Source organism: Apteryx mantelli, chromosome 8 (genome assembly GCF_036417845.1).
Source record: "Apteryx mantelli isolate bAptMan1 chromosome 8, bAptMan1.hap1, whole genome shotgun sequence".
NCBI lineage: Eukaryota > Metazoa > Chordata > Aves > Apterygiformes > Apterygidae > Apteryx > Apteryx mantelli.
The window spans coordinates 20150429-20162845 of NC_089985.1; the positions used below are offsets into that span (position 1 = coordinate 20150429).

General features: G+C 34.5%; 1 long non-coding RNA gene across 4 annotated transcripts in view; it reads left to right on the forward strand.

Moving 5' to 3' along the window:
• The window catches only part of LOC106499669 (uncharacterized), a 169287-nt gene that overhangs the window by 51514 nt on the left and 105356 nt on the right, over nt 1-12417 (forward strand). Inside the window, exon 3 of one of the 4 annotated variants that reach the window (XR_010884789.1) lies at nt 6269-6356. The exons of the other annotated variants lie outside the window; for them this stretch is intronic. This is a non-coding gene — a long non-coding RNA (uncharacterized lncRNA). The remainder of the gene's footprint in view (nt 1-6268; nt 6357-12417) is intronic. 4 annotated transcript variants of the gene reach the window in all.

Here is a 12417-nt window from a genome sequence, read left to right on the forward strand (position 1 = left end):
GTCTCCCTTTCTGCTTCATTCTTACACAGAACGTTTTCCGAATACACTTCTTCCTCCTGCTTCTTTTTCTTGTTTATTTTGCATCATTACTGTCACTTTATTTCTGCTATTGTTAACTCAGGGTTTGTAAGCCAACAGCTGAAATTACTTTCAGATTGTTTGGCACAGCTCTGACCAGGAGCACTTAGGACTATAATTTGGAAAGGGAGATGCTCTGAGAACTAAACAATGGAAACACTGCAGATATATAAAATTCACTTAGAGAGCTACTATCAAAAAAAAATACCTGGAACACACCATTGACTGCCCTGACTTAAATGGCTCAAATACTGAAATACAGTTTGTCTGTAGACCTTTTAAAAGTAAGTGAATGTATGTTGTCCTGAATCTTTGGTACAAACTGTATGAGCTCAAAAAAAAATAAAAAAAAAAATCTGTTGATCAGCAACTGGTTGGATAAGTGTTTGGAAACTGCTCTTACATTTCCTAAGGCATATTTTGAAAATAGGAGTTTAATTTGACTTAAAATATTTCTGTTCATAATATATGAACATAGTAAGTTCATATAATTTGCCCATATATAAAGCATATAACACTTGCTGGTTGTCCCATGCCCATCATAATATTTGCTGAACCTGGAACAGAACCAAAGGTTTTCTGATTTCTCCATGCCTGTGCTGTTAACAAATTGCTGTGAAGTCCAGAGAATGTCCTACATAACTCCAGTTTTCAACTGTGTTGATGGAAGTATGAGGTAGCATTCCATAGTGAGGGATTTAAAGATTTCAGCTCTGCTTATGACCTAGATCAGTGACTTAGATCATCCAATTAGTGGAATTTCTGTTTCTTAAGCTGCCTTTTTTCTAAAAGTTTCAAGCAATTTTGCTTGTAAATATTTTGGATATATATAACCTGGTGTTATTCCAGGCATTTTACAATCTTGTAAACACCTCAGTTCCCCAGAAGATACTAGTCTACGTGAAAACAATAGGTCAGTTTCTTGCCGGAGCTTGCTTTCTGCATAGTATGCTTTTGTCACAGTGTTACCACAGCTCATTTTGAAAGAGGAGGAGGAAAACAACAAAATGAAACTTCTTTAAGGGAGATAGGAACCATCTGCCCCTGTTCCAAAGAACACCAAGGGGAATTCAGCACTCTGCTTTTTTTTCTTAATCCATGACAGATTGTGCTAAGTCGGGCACCCCATAATTTAAGAAATGCCAGTGTTTATGACTGAGTCATAAAGCTTTCTAAAAATTTGACTGAGTGAATATTTCCTGGCCCACATTGTTTCAGAAAACAATTTCAATGGATCTTTCCAAACCAAACTACATGGACATTTTAGCTGATGATCTGAATCATTTATTAGATTAGAATTTAGATCTGAATCAAAAATAAACATTTTCTGATGGGCAGCACATTTTAAAGGCAGTGTGCTCAAATTACTGTAGAGACAAGTATTGCTAATTATTAGAGCTGGTCAAGAATGAGATTTTATGTTTTTGAAGAAAATCTGCATTTTCTACATTTTTTCAAAGAACAACAATTTTACAAAATGAAATAAAAAACAATCAGTCAAAATATTTCATCTCAATACACAAAAAAAGGTTTTGGTTTGTTTTGTACTTTTTTGATTTTTCAATTAAATTGGAGAAATTTATATAAATGAATTAAATACTGAGTTCAACATGGAAAATTACTTTCCATGTTGGAAAAGTTAGTCTAGGTGGCTAAAAGCCACATTGATTTTCCCAGGCTTCTTCCTCAGTCCTTTTTTTAAACTAACTCAAATGTTTCTGAAACTAGCATATTCTTACCATTTTCTTTTTGTCAGAATCCACTCAAAAGACAGACATTCTATCAAAAAATCCCACACAACCCTATAAATCACTGATAAATTTGACTTTTTTTTCCTTTTTATTTAAAGTGGACCTGTCAGCAGATAGTTTTTTCATGAAGTGTTTGGCAAGTGCTTTTTATGATTAGCTGTTAAGGAAGACTAGATAGACAAAAACTATTTTGCATTTTGTATATACCTATATATGATAGTATACATACTAGACAGGGAAATTTACAATTTCAGCTGTAATCCACTTGATGTTGTTTGAAATATACTGGACCTTAATTCTGCAGCAAATTTCCCACACAGTCTGAGACTTGCTAGTGCTAAATACTGCAGCAAAGTGAATATCTGCAGCTGAGAGGCATATGAAACCTTCAGGGAAGAGCAACGTTAAAGCAACTAGTCTTACAGCACTAGTTTTGTTGATTTAAGATGATTTGTTTGTTGAAACTTTTGCATAAACTTCTCAGAAGCTGTTGTCCACTATTTGTACTGTGTTGCAGGAGGCAGTATGGCCAAAGCAGGGACCTTGTACCTGAATTCAGAATTGGTGTGTTATCTTCCTCCATTTGGCTGCTTTCATGAGATGTGAGGTTCTGTGCTTACACTCTGTGGGGAAAACGTAATGGAAAGAGGAATAAAAAGGGAAAGGACTAAACATAATCATACAGACAGTGTGAGTATACATGAACTCAGCAGCAAGGCAGGCGGTGGGGAGGGGCCAGGACAGTCATAACAGTTCACTAAGGCTGAGAAAAATATGAAAGCCATTACAGCGGTGTTCCTGGAAAATGTCCCTATCTCCAGGCTCCACATCACGCAGGCAGTGAGCCAGAACTCAGGTTCATCTGATACAGGTTCAGATTATTCTGCCTCACTAGCTGTGCAGGCACATTCCCCAGCACCTTAGGCATTCCTCAAATGGGATGCTAACATTACTTCAAAAGGTAGGCAGGAGAGGTGGCAGGAGGTTACTGGACACAGTTTGTGTTTCCTCTTCCATCATCAATCAGTGCTTAAGAAGACCAGATATAGGTCTGGTATGGAGAACAGATTTTTTTTTTTTTTTCATAGAAAATGTTTGCCTTAGCATTATTTCTGTGTCAGTGCTGCAATATGCTGACTGATACTCAGAACCTGTGGCAAGAGTGCACTGAACACAACATCTGTGGAGTCCTGACTTTCAGTTAGATTGTGAGGGAAAAATCTTTCCTTTTTCATAGAAAGAAATGTTTATGTATGTGTATTTTTTGTGAATCATTTCAGCATGAAAAAAGCAGGAATGCATAGGGCTGTATCTGACCTTCAAATCAAAACATGAGTTTCCTAGAGCAGAACCAACTCTGGGAAGGCAATAGTATCAATCTGCATGTCTCAGACATGCAGCTATTTCACCGACTAAACTAATATTAAATTTTGACCTAGGTTTAAGCATATCCTCCTTGACACGTGGTTAATTTTAGCTTGGCATTCACATAATCAACAATGAAGTTAATATGCAGAGCTCAGGGCCAGTCATGCATAACAGTACCATAGTAATATAGTAGCTGTACTTGATAAAGTTCATCTGCTGTAATAACTTTTCTCAAGCATAGTCATGTTTAGAGTGATTGATAATCCGGGCCTATGGGTAATCTGAATCATTACTGTACAATGAAGCCTCTCAGAGAACATAAGTTACCTAATACAGGACATTATTGTATTATTCACGATAGTTGGGGCAGGGAGGAAAGAGGGAGAGAGGGGAACAGAAATTTTGAGAAGTCATTTCCAAACTGAACTTTGTCACACATTTGATGAGTTTGGGGTGAGACTCTAAAATACGATAATTTTAAATGGATTGGACAAAGTCATGTAGAATGCAGAATTTCAAAAGCAAGAAAATAAAACTGGCATTATTTAGCAGTGTTTCAAAAGAATTTATAATTCCTTAAAAAATTAACACTGAACTACCTTTGTGCCTGTGAAGGACTCCCACTTAATGACTCAGGAGATGCCATTTGTAACATAGTGCTCACTGATCTTTACACATACTTTCCCCCAAACCCTTGTTTTTCCTGTCCAAACTTCTCAACAGAAAGCACAGCTGAAGCTATACTCTTCCCTCGGCAGTGACAGTACTGTTTCAGAGCACACATGCAATTAACAATGTAAAAATCTCACTTTAAATGATTTTTCACCAAAGCTCCAGGTAATTTTTTCAGTGCACACTTAGAGCTTGATTCTCATATTTCACCTTTTGTCCTCTAGTCAAGTTATTAGTTGCTGGGGGGTTCTTTCTTTTTTTTTTACTCTCTCTTCCACAGAAACTTCCAGAATTGTTTGCCTTTCAAACAGTTAAAGCCTATCTTCAAGCAGAACTTTAAAAACCTGATCATAGCTGCAGCTGAAGTGATGCAAGAATCCCCTCGAGCTATCTGCCAGGTTCTTCTGTCACCAACCTGAGAGTGTCAGTCCTCTCCAGAGAGACTTATAACAAAGCTTTAGTCGATTCACACAAGTTCAAATGGAAGAGCTGTCTGCATGGGGTGATGTTTATTTAGGGAATAAGCAGTCCTTTGTCACACTGGAAACCAAAATGTCAGAAGCTGCTATAATCCATCAGGAGACTTTTGTTCTGCTTTAATTTCTCTGAGCGTAGACACACAACTACAGCCCTTCATTTCCAAGTGGAGGAATTATGGAGGCCATTGAAGAAACATAAAAAACCCAAGTACATACTGTTGAATTATTTTATGATTTAATCTCTTTTTTTAACCTTGATTCATCAATATATTTAAGGGATGAGGTATTTGAGAACCACTATGAAGAAGTGCACTCAGTTGTGTCCAATAACCTACAGAATATTACAGGTTACCTTATCAATACTTGAATCAAAGCTCCCTTAATAATAACTTACAGAGAACAGACTTTGCTCCTTAAGGTAATAAATATTATATAGGACTAAAAGAAGAACAGCAGTTCTTCAGTGCTTTCAGAAGAACTTGATAAAGCTTTATGAAGATGCAGAACAACTAGATGAACAAATGAAATCCAACACTGACAGATGTAAGGAAATACATATTCTTAGGAAGAATATTTATTATTTGTGTTCAAGCAAAACAACAACAGCTAAGGAGACAAGAAAGCATGGATTTCTTTGGACACACAGAGGAGAAAAAAATAGGGGTACACATAAAATGAAAGAATACTTAATACTGAATAACATTTCAGTAAAAAGATTATAGAGATAAAAATATCTAAAGACAGAGAATAGAAATAGAAATAAAAAATAGAAATATACTTTAGAAAATCTACTCTAGTCACATTAGCTCAGATTCTGAAAAAGTCTATGTATATCCATCTACCCTAATGAACAGGAATTTTAATTTAAAGTAAGAGGCACCAATAACATTTCAATAATAAATAGTTTTCACTCAAAGCCTAATACATTTTTTTCCACATGTGGAAATGCTTACACTTTAATATTCTGAATGAAGTAGCTTAGAGATGTAAAATTCTGTTTTCTAAAATGAGTTCTGAGGGTGATATATATGATAGAGAATATGAATGATGCTGAAAATAGTCCTTGTCAGACTCAGACCTGCTGTTAAAGTCAGTGATTCGCTTAAAAATTTGACACCCTGACAAAATCTGTATTGCCTAACTGTGAAAAAGTTCTGGCCAGGTCCTTTGGTAGATAGCCAGAGCCTGAAGAGAGCCTGGCTTCATAAAAAAATGTGAACAGCTGAGATTTCTGGAAAAGAAGCCTGAATGATTTGGAAGATCATGTCAATATAATTATATGGAAACGGATCAAGAAGTGACATAGACTGTTACAACAAAACTGGTTAAAATAAGCAGGTAAAGAAATATGCATGAATTCAGTTTCTCCTGCTGTTTTTCCATCTATGCATAATTCATTAACCACTTACTATTTCATAATAATACATTACAATTTAATAATTACTTACTACTTGGAAAATATATGCACTAATCTTTTATAAGCTGATTTTATGTCTCTGAAATATCATCAAAATAATGTCTCAAAACTATCTATCTGGATTTATATGACCTCAAACTAGGCAGGAGGATTTCACTGGTGCAGTTCTGTCCAATAGAGACACCGGAAAGGCTGCTTTCTGCAAAGAAAGTGCCAAAGAAAAGTATTTGGCTGAAGAGTTAGATGCTGCAATATTGCCAAAAAATTTTTTCAAAGTATACCATAAAAATATCATGTTATATTCTACATCACTTCAATCAGTCGCTTTTTAAAGTCATATTACGTAAGAACTGCATTACATCTATAAATGCAAGTCTAACTCTGACCAAGAAATATTTGGATCATTCTTATATCACATAAATAGCAATCTTCAGTCCCACTGCCCATAACCCATATACTCTGTTAATATGCATACTTTAAAACTTTGTCTCATCCTTTTCTAGATACTGAAAGCAGTTGAAACAAGTCATGAAAGAGAACAACTTCTGGACAAAAAGGAGAGGATAAGGAAAGACCACTGAGTGACTAAAGGTCTCCTGATTTCTTTTAAAGTTTAATATGCTCCTCTATAGTCAGATCCTCAAAAAGAAATAGGCCTGTTTAAAGTATCTTGAATATTTGGAGAGGGGTTCATGAGCCATCCAAAAGCTGGACATCTTTTATAAGCTAGTCATCTTGGTTCTCTCTGTAATCAATTGCCTCTTCTCAAAACCTGAAGCATTTTCCAAAAATTCCTGCAAATGCACAATGTCTCTACTCTTCAGAGACAGCTAAAAGTACATTTCAAACCTGATTCACTCCTGTATTCAGAAAGTCAGAACGTGTTGTTAGCTTGGCATGCTTGTTGGACACTTTTCAAAGCACCCTATATTTACTTGATATCCTGAGAGTGTATCTTACCTTGTTAGGACCATATCCTTTTCTCTGCAGAAAGCCTGAAAATTATACCCATTGTTAAGGACCATTTTCTCATAAATTTAATGACAGAAAACAAGTAAGAGAACGTTGCTATCCAGTATTACCATAAAAAAAAACCCTTAGTAGCTGATTATCAATGCCATTATTCATTCAGCTAATGGAAGTTAAGCATGTTTGTTTGTATTGATTTTACATATTTTTCTATTCCTCCCCAGAGTGAGTCAGATCTTTACGCCTGGTAATCTTCCTCACATGCTCAGTCTGGACTTGGTGTTCTGCTTACTGTCCCCAAATAGCTGTAGACAACAGTAACTCCCTCTCTGTTCTGCCTTGGGAAGTTAATGCCCCTGGAACAGGGATAGATCCCGTCCCTCAGCTAAGGCTAACCTTCTGTGTAAAAGCCTGAGCACACCAGTTCACGCACCCGTGGGCACATACATGGTTCAACAAAAAACAAAAAAATGAAGGATTTTGAAAACTTAAGGCTTCTTTTTCCTCTTCTGGTCCTTTCTTTTTTGAAATTTTTTCCAAAATTCAGAAAATAAAGAAAAGTTACGTACAAAAAAAATGAAAATGAAAAGGACTGGTTATCAAAAAATATCTTTGCTACTAGCAGCAGAAAAGTTAGGAAGAAAAGAGTAACAGAACTTCCAATTTTCAAATGTGATTTAATTAAACTAAAATTTTAAAATATGGATTTATCTATAGCTTTGAAAGAAGTAACAACCACTGTGTTTCAAATCCTGTAAAATAGAAATGTAATTTTTAAAATCTTTTTTTTCCTGGACATAAGTTGTTGAAATAAATTCTGGTATAAAATTGAAAGAATTTAAAAGAAAATAAAAATGCCAGTGCAAGTTTCAGGTATCACTAGCATGAGTAAAGAATATTTCAGTACCCAAAAGTTTTCAACAAAAATCACTGTATTTTTCAGATATTAAAAGACCATGTACATTGCAATCCTTAGGAACAGTGCTACCATATTGCTTCCAGAAACATTGGTTTCTATATAAATCAAATAAATTTTAAAGTCAAGGTTTATTACTACTCCTACAAGAAATAACACAAGATATTTTAAAATCCTCTATAACTGTATTTGTATTTCTTTTTCTATTTCTGCAGCTGGAATAGTCTACATCCTTATACTTGCATAGATTTGTAACTGGTGTTTCAGTTTTTGTGCATGGTGCCAGCATAAATGTTTTGTTGACTGTGGCACTCTTCAACACTGCTTCGAAAATGTACACTGTCCCTTATTACTTACTCAGTCCTGTGGCCAAGGCATAACTGGAAGGAGCCCTCATCAGATCCATGTTACTCTTAATGATACTTTGTCTTCTGCTAGAATAACTGCTGCCAGACAATCGTGTATATGGGAAACCAATTTTTCTTGCTTTCTTGAATGGCTGTAAAAGAAGGCTTTACAGAAAAAAGACAGAAAGAGACAATTTGAATTGCTTTGGTGCTCTATTTCCCAAGGCATATACTGAAATAGAATGAATTTTCAGATTTTATCTAAAAATATACTTTCCTTCAAACATAGGATATTTTAACCTATTCAAAAAATCACTATATATTTTCCCAACTTGCAATCTTGTCCATTAGGCACAAATGTTTACATCATAAAACTCAAATCCTATTACAACTTTTTGAACAGTGTTTTCATAATTATTATAACAGCTTTGGAATTCATTAATGCTCAACTTAAGGCTAGAGAACAGGAATTATTCAGCTGGGTTTATTTGGGAGGAGCAAAATCTCCCTTATGATTGGTTTGGCAAACCAATTATTAGACAACAGAGGACATTAAAAAGTAGCCTCAACATGAACCATATTTTAGAAAATGCCTTACAGAGAGATTGGTGTATTTATCTTACCACAAGCCTGAGAAATCAGTTGACTACTGTGTATAAGTACCCTCATGAGAAGAAAATACACAATCTTTAATGCAACAGAGAAAAGGTTCACATGAGTTAATGGCTAGACATTTGACACAAATTTCAATCAGAAGGGTTAATTAACAGACTAAATCATCTAATGCATTCAGACCCCCACATTCAACTCCTTTTTCAACTAGCCTGTCCTGCAAAGGGAACCATCGATCTTCCCCCAAGATGATCAAAAACCAGGGGCTTGTCCACCAGCTCAAACATTATGTCCTTCTTGTATCTACTAAAATCAGATCATGAAGCTCTTAGGTCCAGTTTTGAGATCAGTATAAGTAAGTTTCACGAAGATCAAATGATCTCATGACTTTCTAAAAATAGACTTTTTTTATTTATTGTCTGAAGTAGTGTAGAAAACAGCAATCGGTAAATTCAGAGAAAAAGCACCAGTGCAGTTAGGTGTGTATGTGTAAGCTGAGCTTTATTAAGTAAGTCCACTTCATTTCATTAAAAATCAGTGACAGTTAGTACACACTTCATATGTATTACCACATCCTCGTCAAATTATTTACTTGGTCTTTATAATTTAGGTGCAGAGAATAAATGTTACTTCATTTGTACTTTGCATTTGCGCTACTTCATTTGTGCTCTGTATTGAATAACACTCCGTATCAAAAGTCTAGTGTCCTAAAAGCAATTAAATATGTAATGTGTTCAACAGAAAGAACTCCAAGTATCACAAAACTGATTTTCCTCACCTACATGGGATGCTTAGGCATTTTATAAAGAAAAAACTGAATCCAAAATAACAGAATTAATTCTAATTTGGAAAGTCACCTTATGTAAATGTTAATTATTGCTTGAGTATGTTGGTTTGGGGGATTTCATAATGAAAGCAGTACATTTCTTGCTTAAAATGTCACACCTGCAAAGGACTCTAATAAGACAATGTAATCAAGAGAGCAAATTCAGTTTACCAACAGGCAACCAACCATTCCTAATTTCAAAACTTGCCACAGGGGGTGAAACAGTGAATAGGAATAAAGATGCTGTGCTGTGAACAGCATTGCAAGTAAACTGCTAAAACATCAAGGCACCCTCATCTAAAAGGTTGACATTAAAGACTGGGGTTACTGAAACACAAGTAAGAAAATTTTAATTGCATCAGTATTTTAAAGCAAGCCAACTCAAATACTAGTTTGAGTTCAGTGATATCATAATTACAAAATTATATCACCTGATACAATTTATACAGCAACTGAGAGTCTTGAAGAATAGTGCTACTGCATTTTTAAAAATCCAGGCATTTCTTTCATCATGACTTAGATTTTCTTAAGTGCTAACTTTCCTTAGATGCACACATCTCATTGATTTCATTTGGTGTTTTTGCTTCTAAAGCACTAGGTGCTTCTAAAAAAATGTCAGTTCTGGCATAGATTTATTAAATACACTTTTCATGTTTTGCATGATTATTCCACCTAAAGAGCCCCAAACATTTGTTAACTTCACTTTTATAACAACTGCCAGTGAAAATGTCTTTGTGCAAAATAACATAATTTACATTACATATTAGTCTCTGAAGCCTAATCATACTAGAAGTCTAAACAGTGAAAAATCGTAGGGCTCCATCTCAGTGGTTTTATTTTAACAGGGAAACCTGGAATAAAGTATTGCACACAGTAAAACTAAAATCTGAGTTAATGTCTGATGTAAGAATTCACATTCTAATTTCCATAGGGCTGAAATTTTTGGTCTGTTTTTTTGTTTTTTTTAAAGCAATACCTGAGCATGGATATTTTCTTCCCTATAATACAGATCTATCTATCTCTGTAAACACCTTATTCAGAGAGAATTTTAAAAAGTCATTTCTGATTTGTTTTGGCAAAACTCAAGAGATTCTGTATTTGATAAAACTATAGTTATCAGTAAAAATATATTTTCAAATAAGCAAGTTTGAGTCAATGTTCAATCATGCAGAAATTAAGAATCTGATTATTAAACTTTCTCCAGGTTTTATAATGAACTCCCTAAACTTAATTTCCACTGGCATGTTTAACAGTCCTGTTTAACCCTCACAGAAAGTTAATTAATTCCCTTAAGAGCTCATTTGTACAGCTCTGAGTAACTATCATAAACAGACACTTACTCTGACTGAAGTTTCTAAATGGTGCAATACAAACCCACTTTATTAGAAAATTACATTGTAGAATATGACAAGTTTGTGCAAGAAGTGAGCTGAATTCTACTGATCCTTCAGGAAAAAGATTAAGAGATGCAAATCACCATAACCCTCCCAAAAAACCCAACCCCTCCAAAATTCATGATTACTGATGAATATGATACTTAATTAAGCAATATCCCTTAACTTGGCACTACATATAACCTAAAGTGTAGCTTAATAGCTTTGTTATTAATCATGTCTTAATGTAAACAGTTTGAAGTTGTTGCTGCTCAGTAATGTTCATTACAAATAGTCCCGGTGGGAATCACAATCTTATTTTGTTAAAACTCCTGCCTGCTGTTAATTGCTCCTAGGAAAATATGAACAAATTAACTGTGTTTTAAGAGGCATTGGTGTAAATTTATATGCTTCTGTGTTTGATTGCTGGGGATTAACAATGTTCCAGATAATTCTTCCCTATTGCACTCACTGTATACAACCGTTGGTACTTCTACCTTATTTTTATCAGGAACAAGTGATGTTACAAAGATTAAAAAAAGGAAAAGATTGTTTACAAACCATAGTATTTATCATGCCAGCTGGGACACAGTATGAATTTGGGTCATGGACAATTTGTGAATTTTAACGATTTCTGTTGTGTGAAAGAAACAATGTTCTTCAGCATGAATGAATGATGTATATTAACTGAGCAAATTTAAAAAATTCAGGATACTTTCACTATGATAGGACATTAACAGGTATGTGGCACCTTGTTGTTGAAATCAAGAGTTTTCTATGTTTCAAAGAGGTATTTGACTGTGTAACAGTTGCAATAACATTCAGTTAAAATACTGAAATAAAAAAATTGCATTTAAATGTTAGCAGATATTGTTGCAGGTAGTAGAAACAACTTACTGTACAATTTGCACATGAATGTTTAAGCAAATAGAAAATTCTCTCTTTTTTTTATAAAAATGAATATATGTTAAAAAAGAAAGCACTTTATTACATGGAAATAAAATGAGCACAAAACAGCTTCCACACAAGGCAACTTATAGCATGGTAGTTCCTTCTACTTAATTGGGTTTCATCATAGATAACTGAATAAAGTCCTTCAGAAAATATATGACTACAATCCAAAAAACAGGAGTTGGGTAAAGAGTAATCTGGAATATATTCAAGTGCCATTAAAGAAATCATTATTCTCTCCCCTGTTAGCATACTTAAGCTTTGAATGTCTAACTTAGGTACTCAGTATAACCCTTTGACTTTTGGGGGAATCAACATTTCAAATTCAATTAGATGTCTAAAAATCAGCAATGTGATTGTCATTAATTTCATTCCTTGTCACTTGATCTCAAAAAAATGTAGTAGAACTAAACAATTCAAGGGGGAACAAAGAAGCAGTGGAACCTAGAAAAGGTATATTTACGGAGACTAAAAATGCTGGGATTGTTTATCTTGAAAAAGAGATGAATCACAAAGGAGATGCTAAAAAGCATGTGCAATGAAGGTAGAATAAATTCCTGTTCTCACAATGTAAGAACAATGTCTCACAATGTAAGAACAAGACACTCAAAACCAACAGACAGCTAACTGCAGACTGATCAAAGGTAATACTACAACA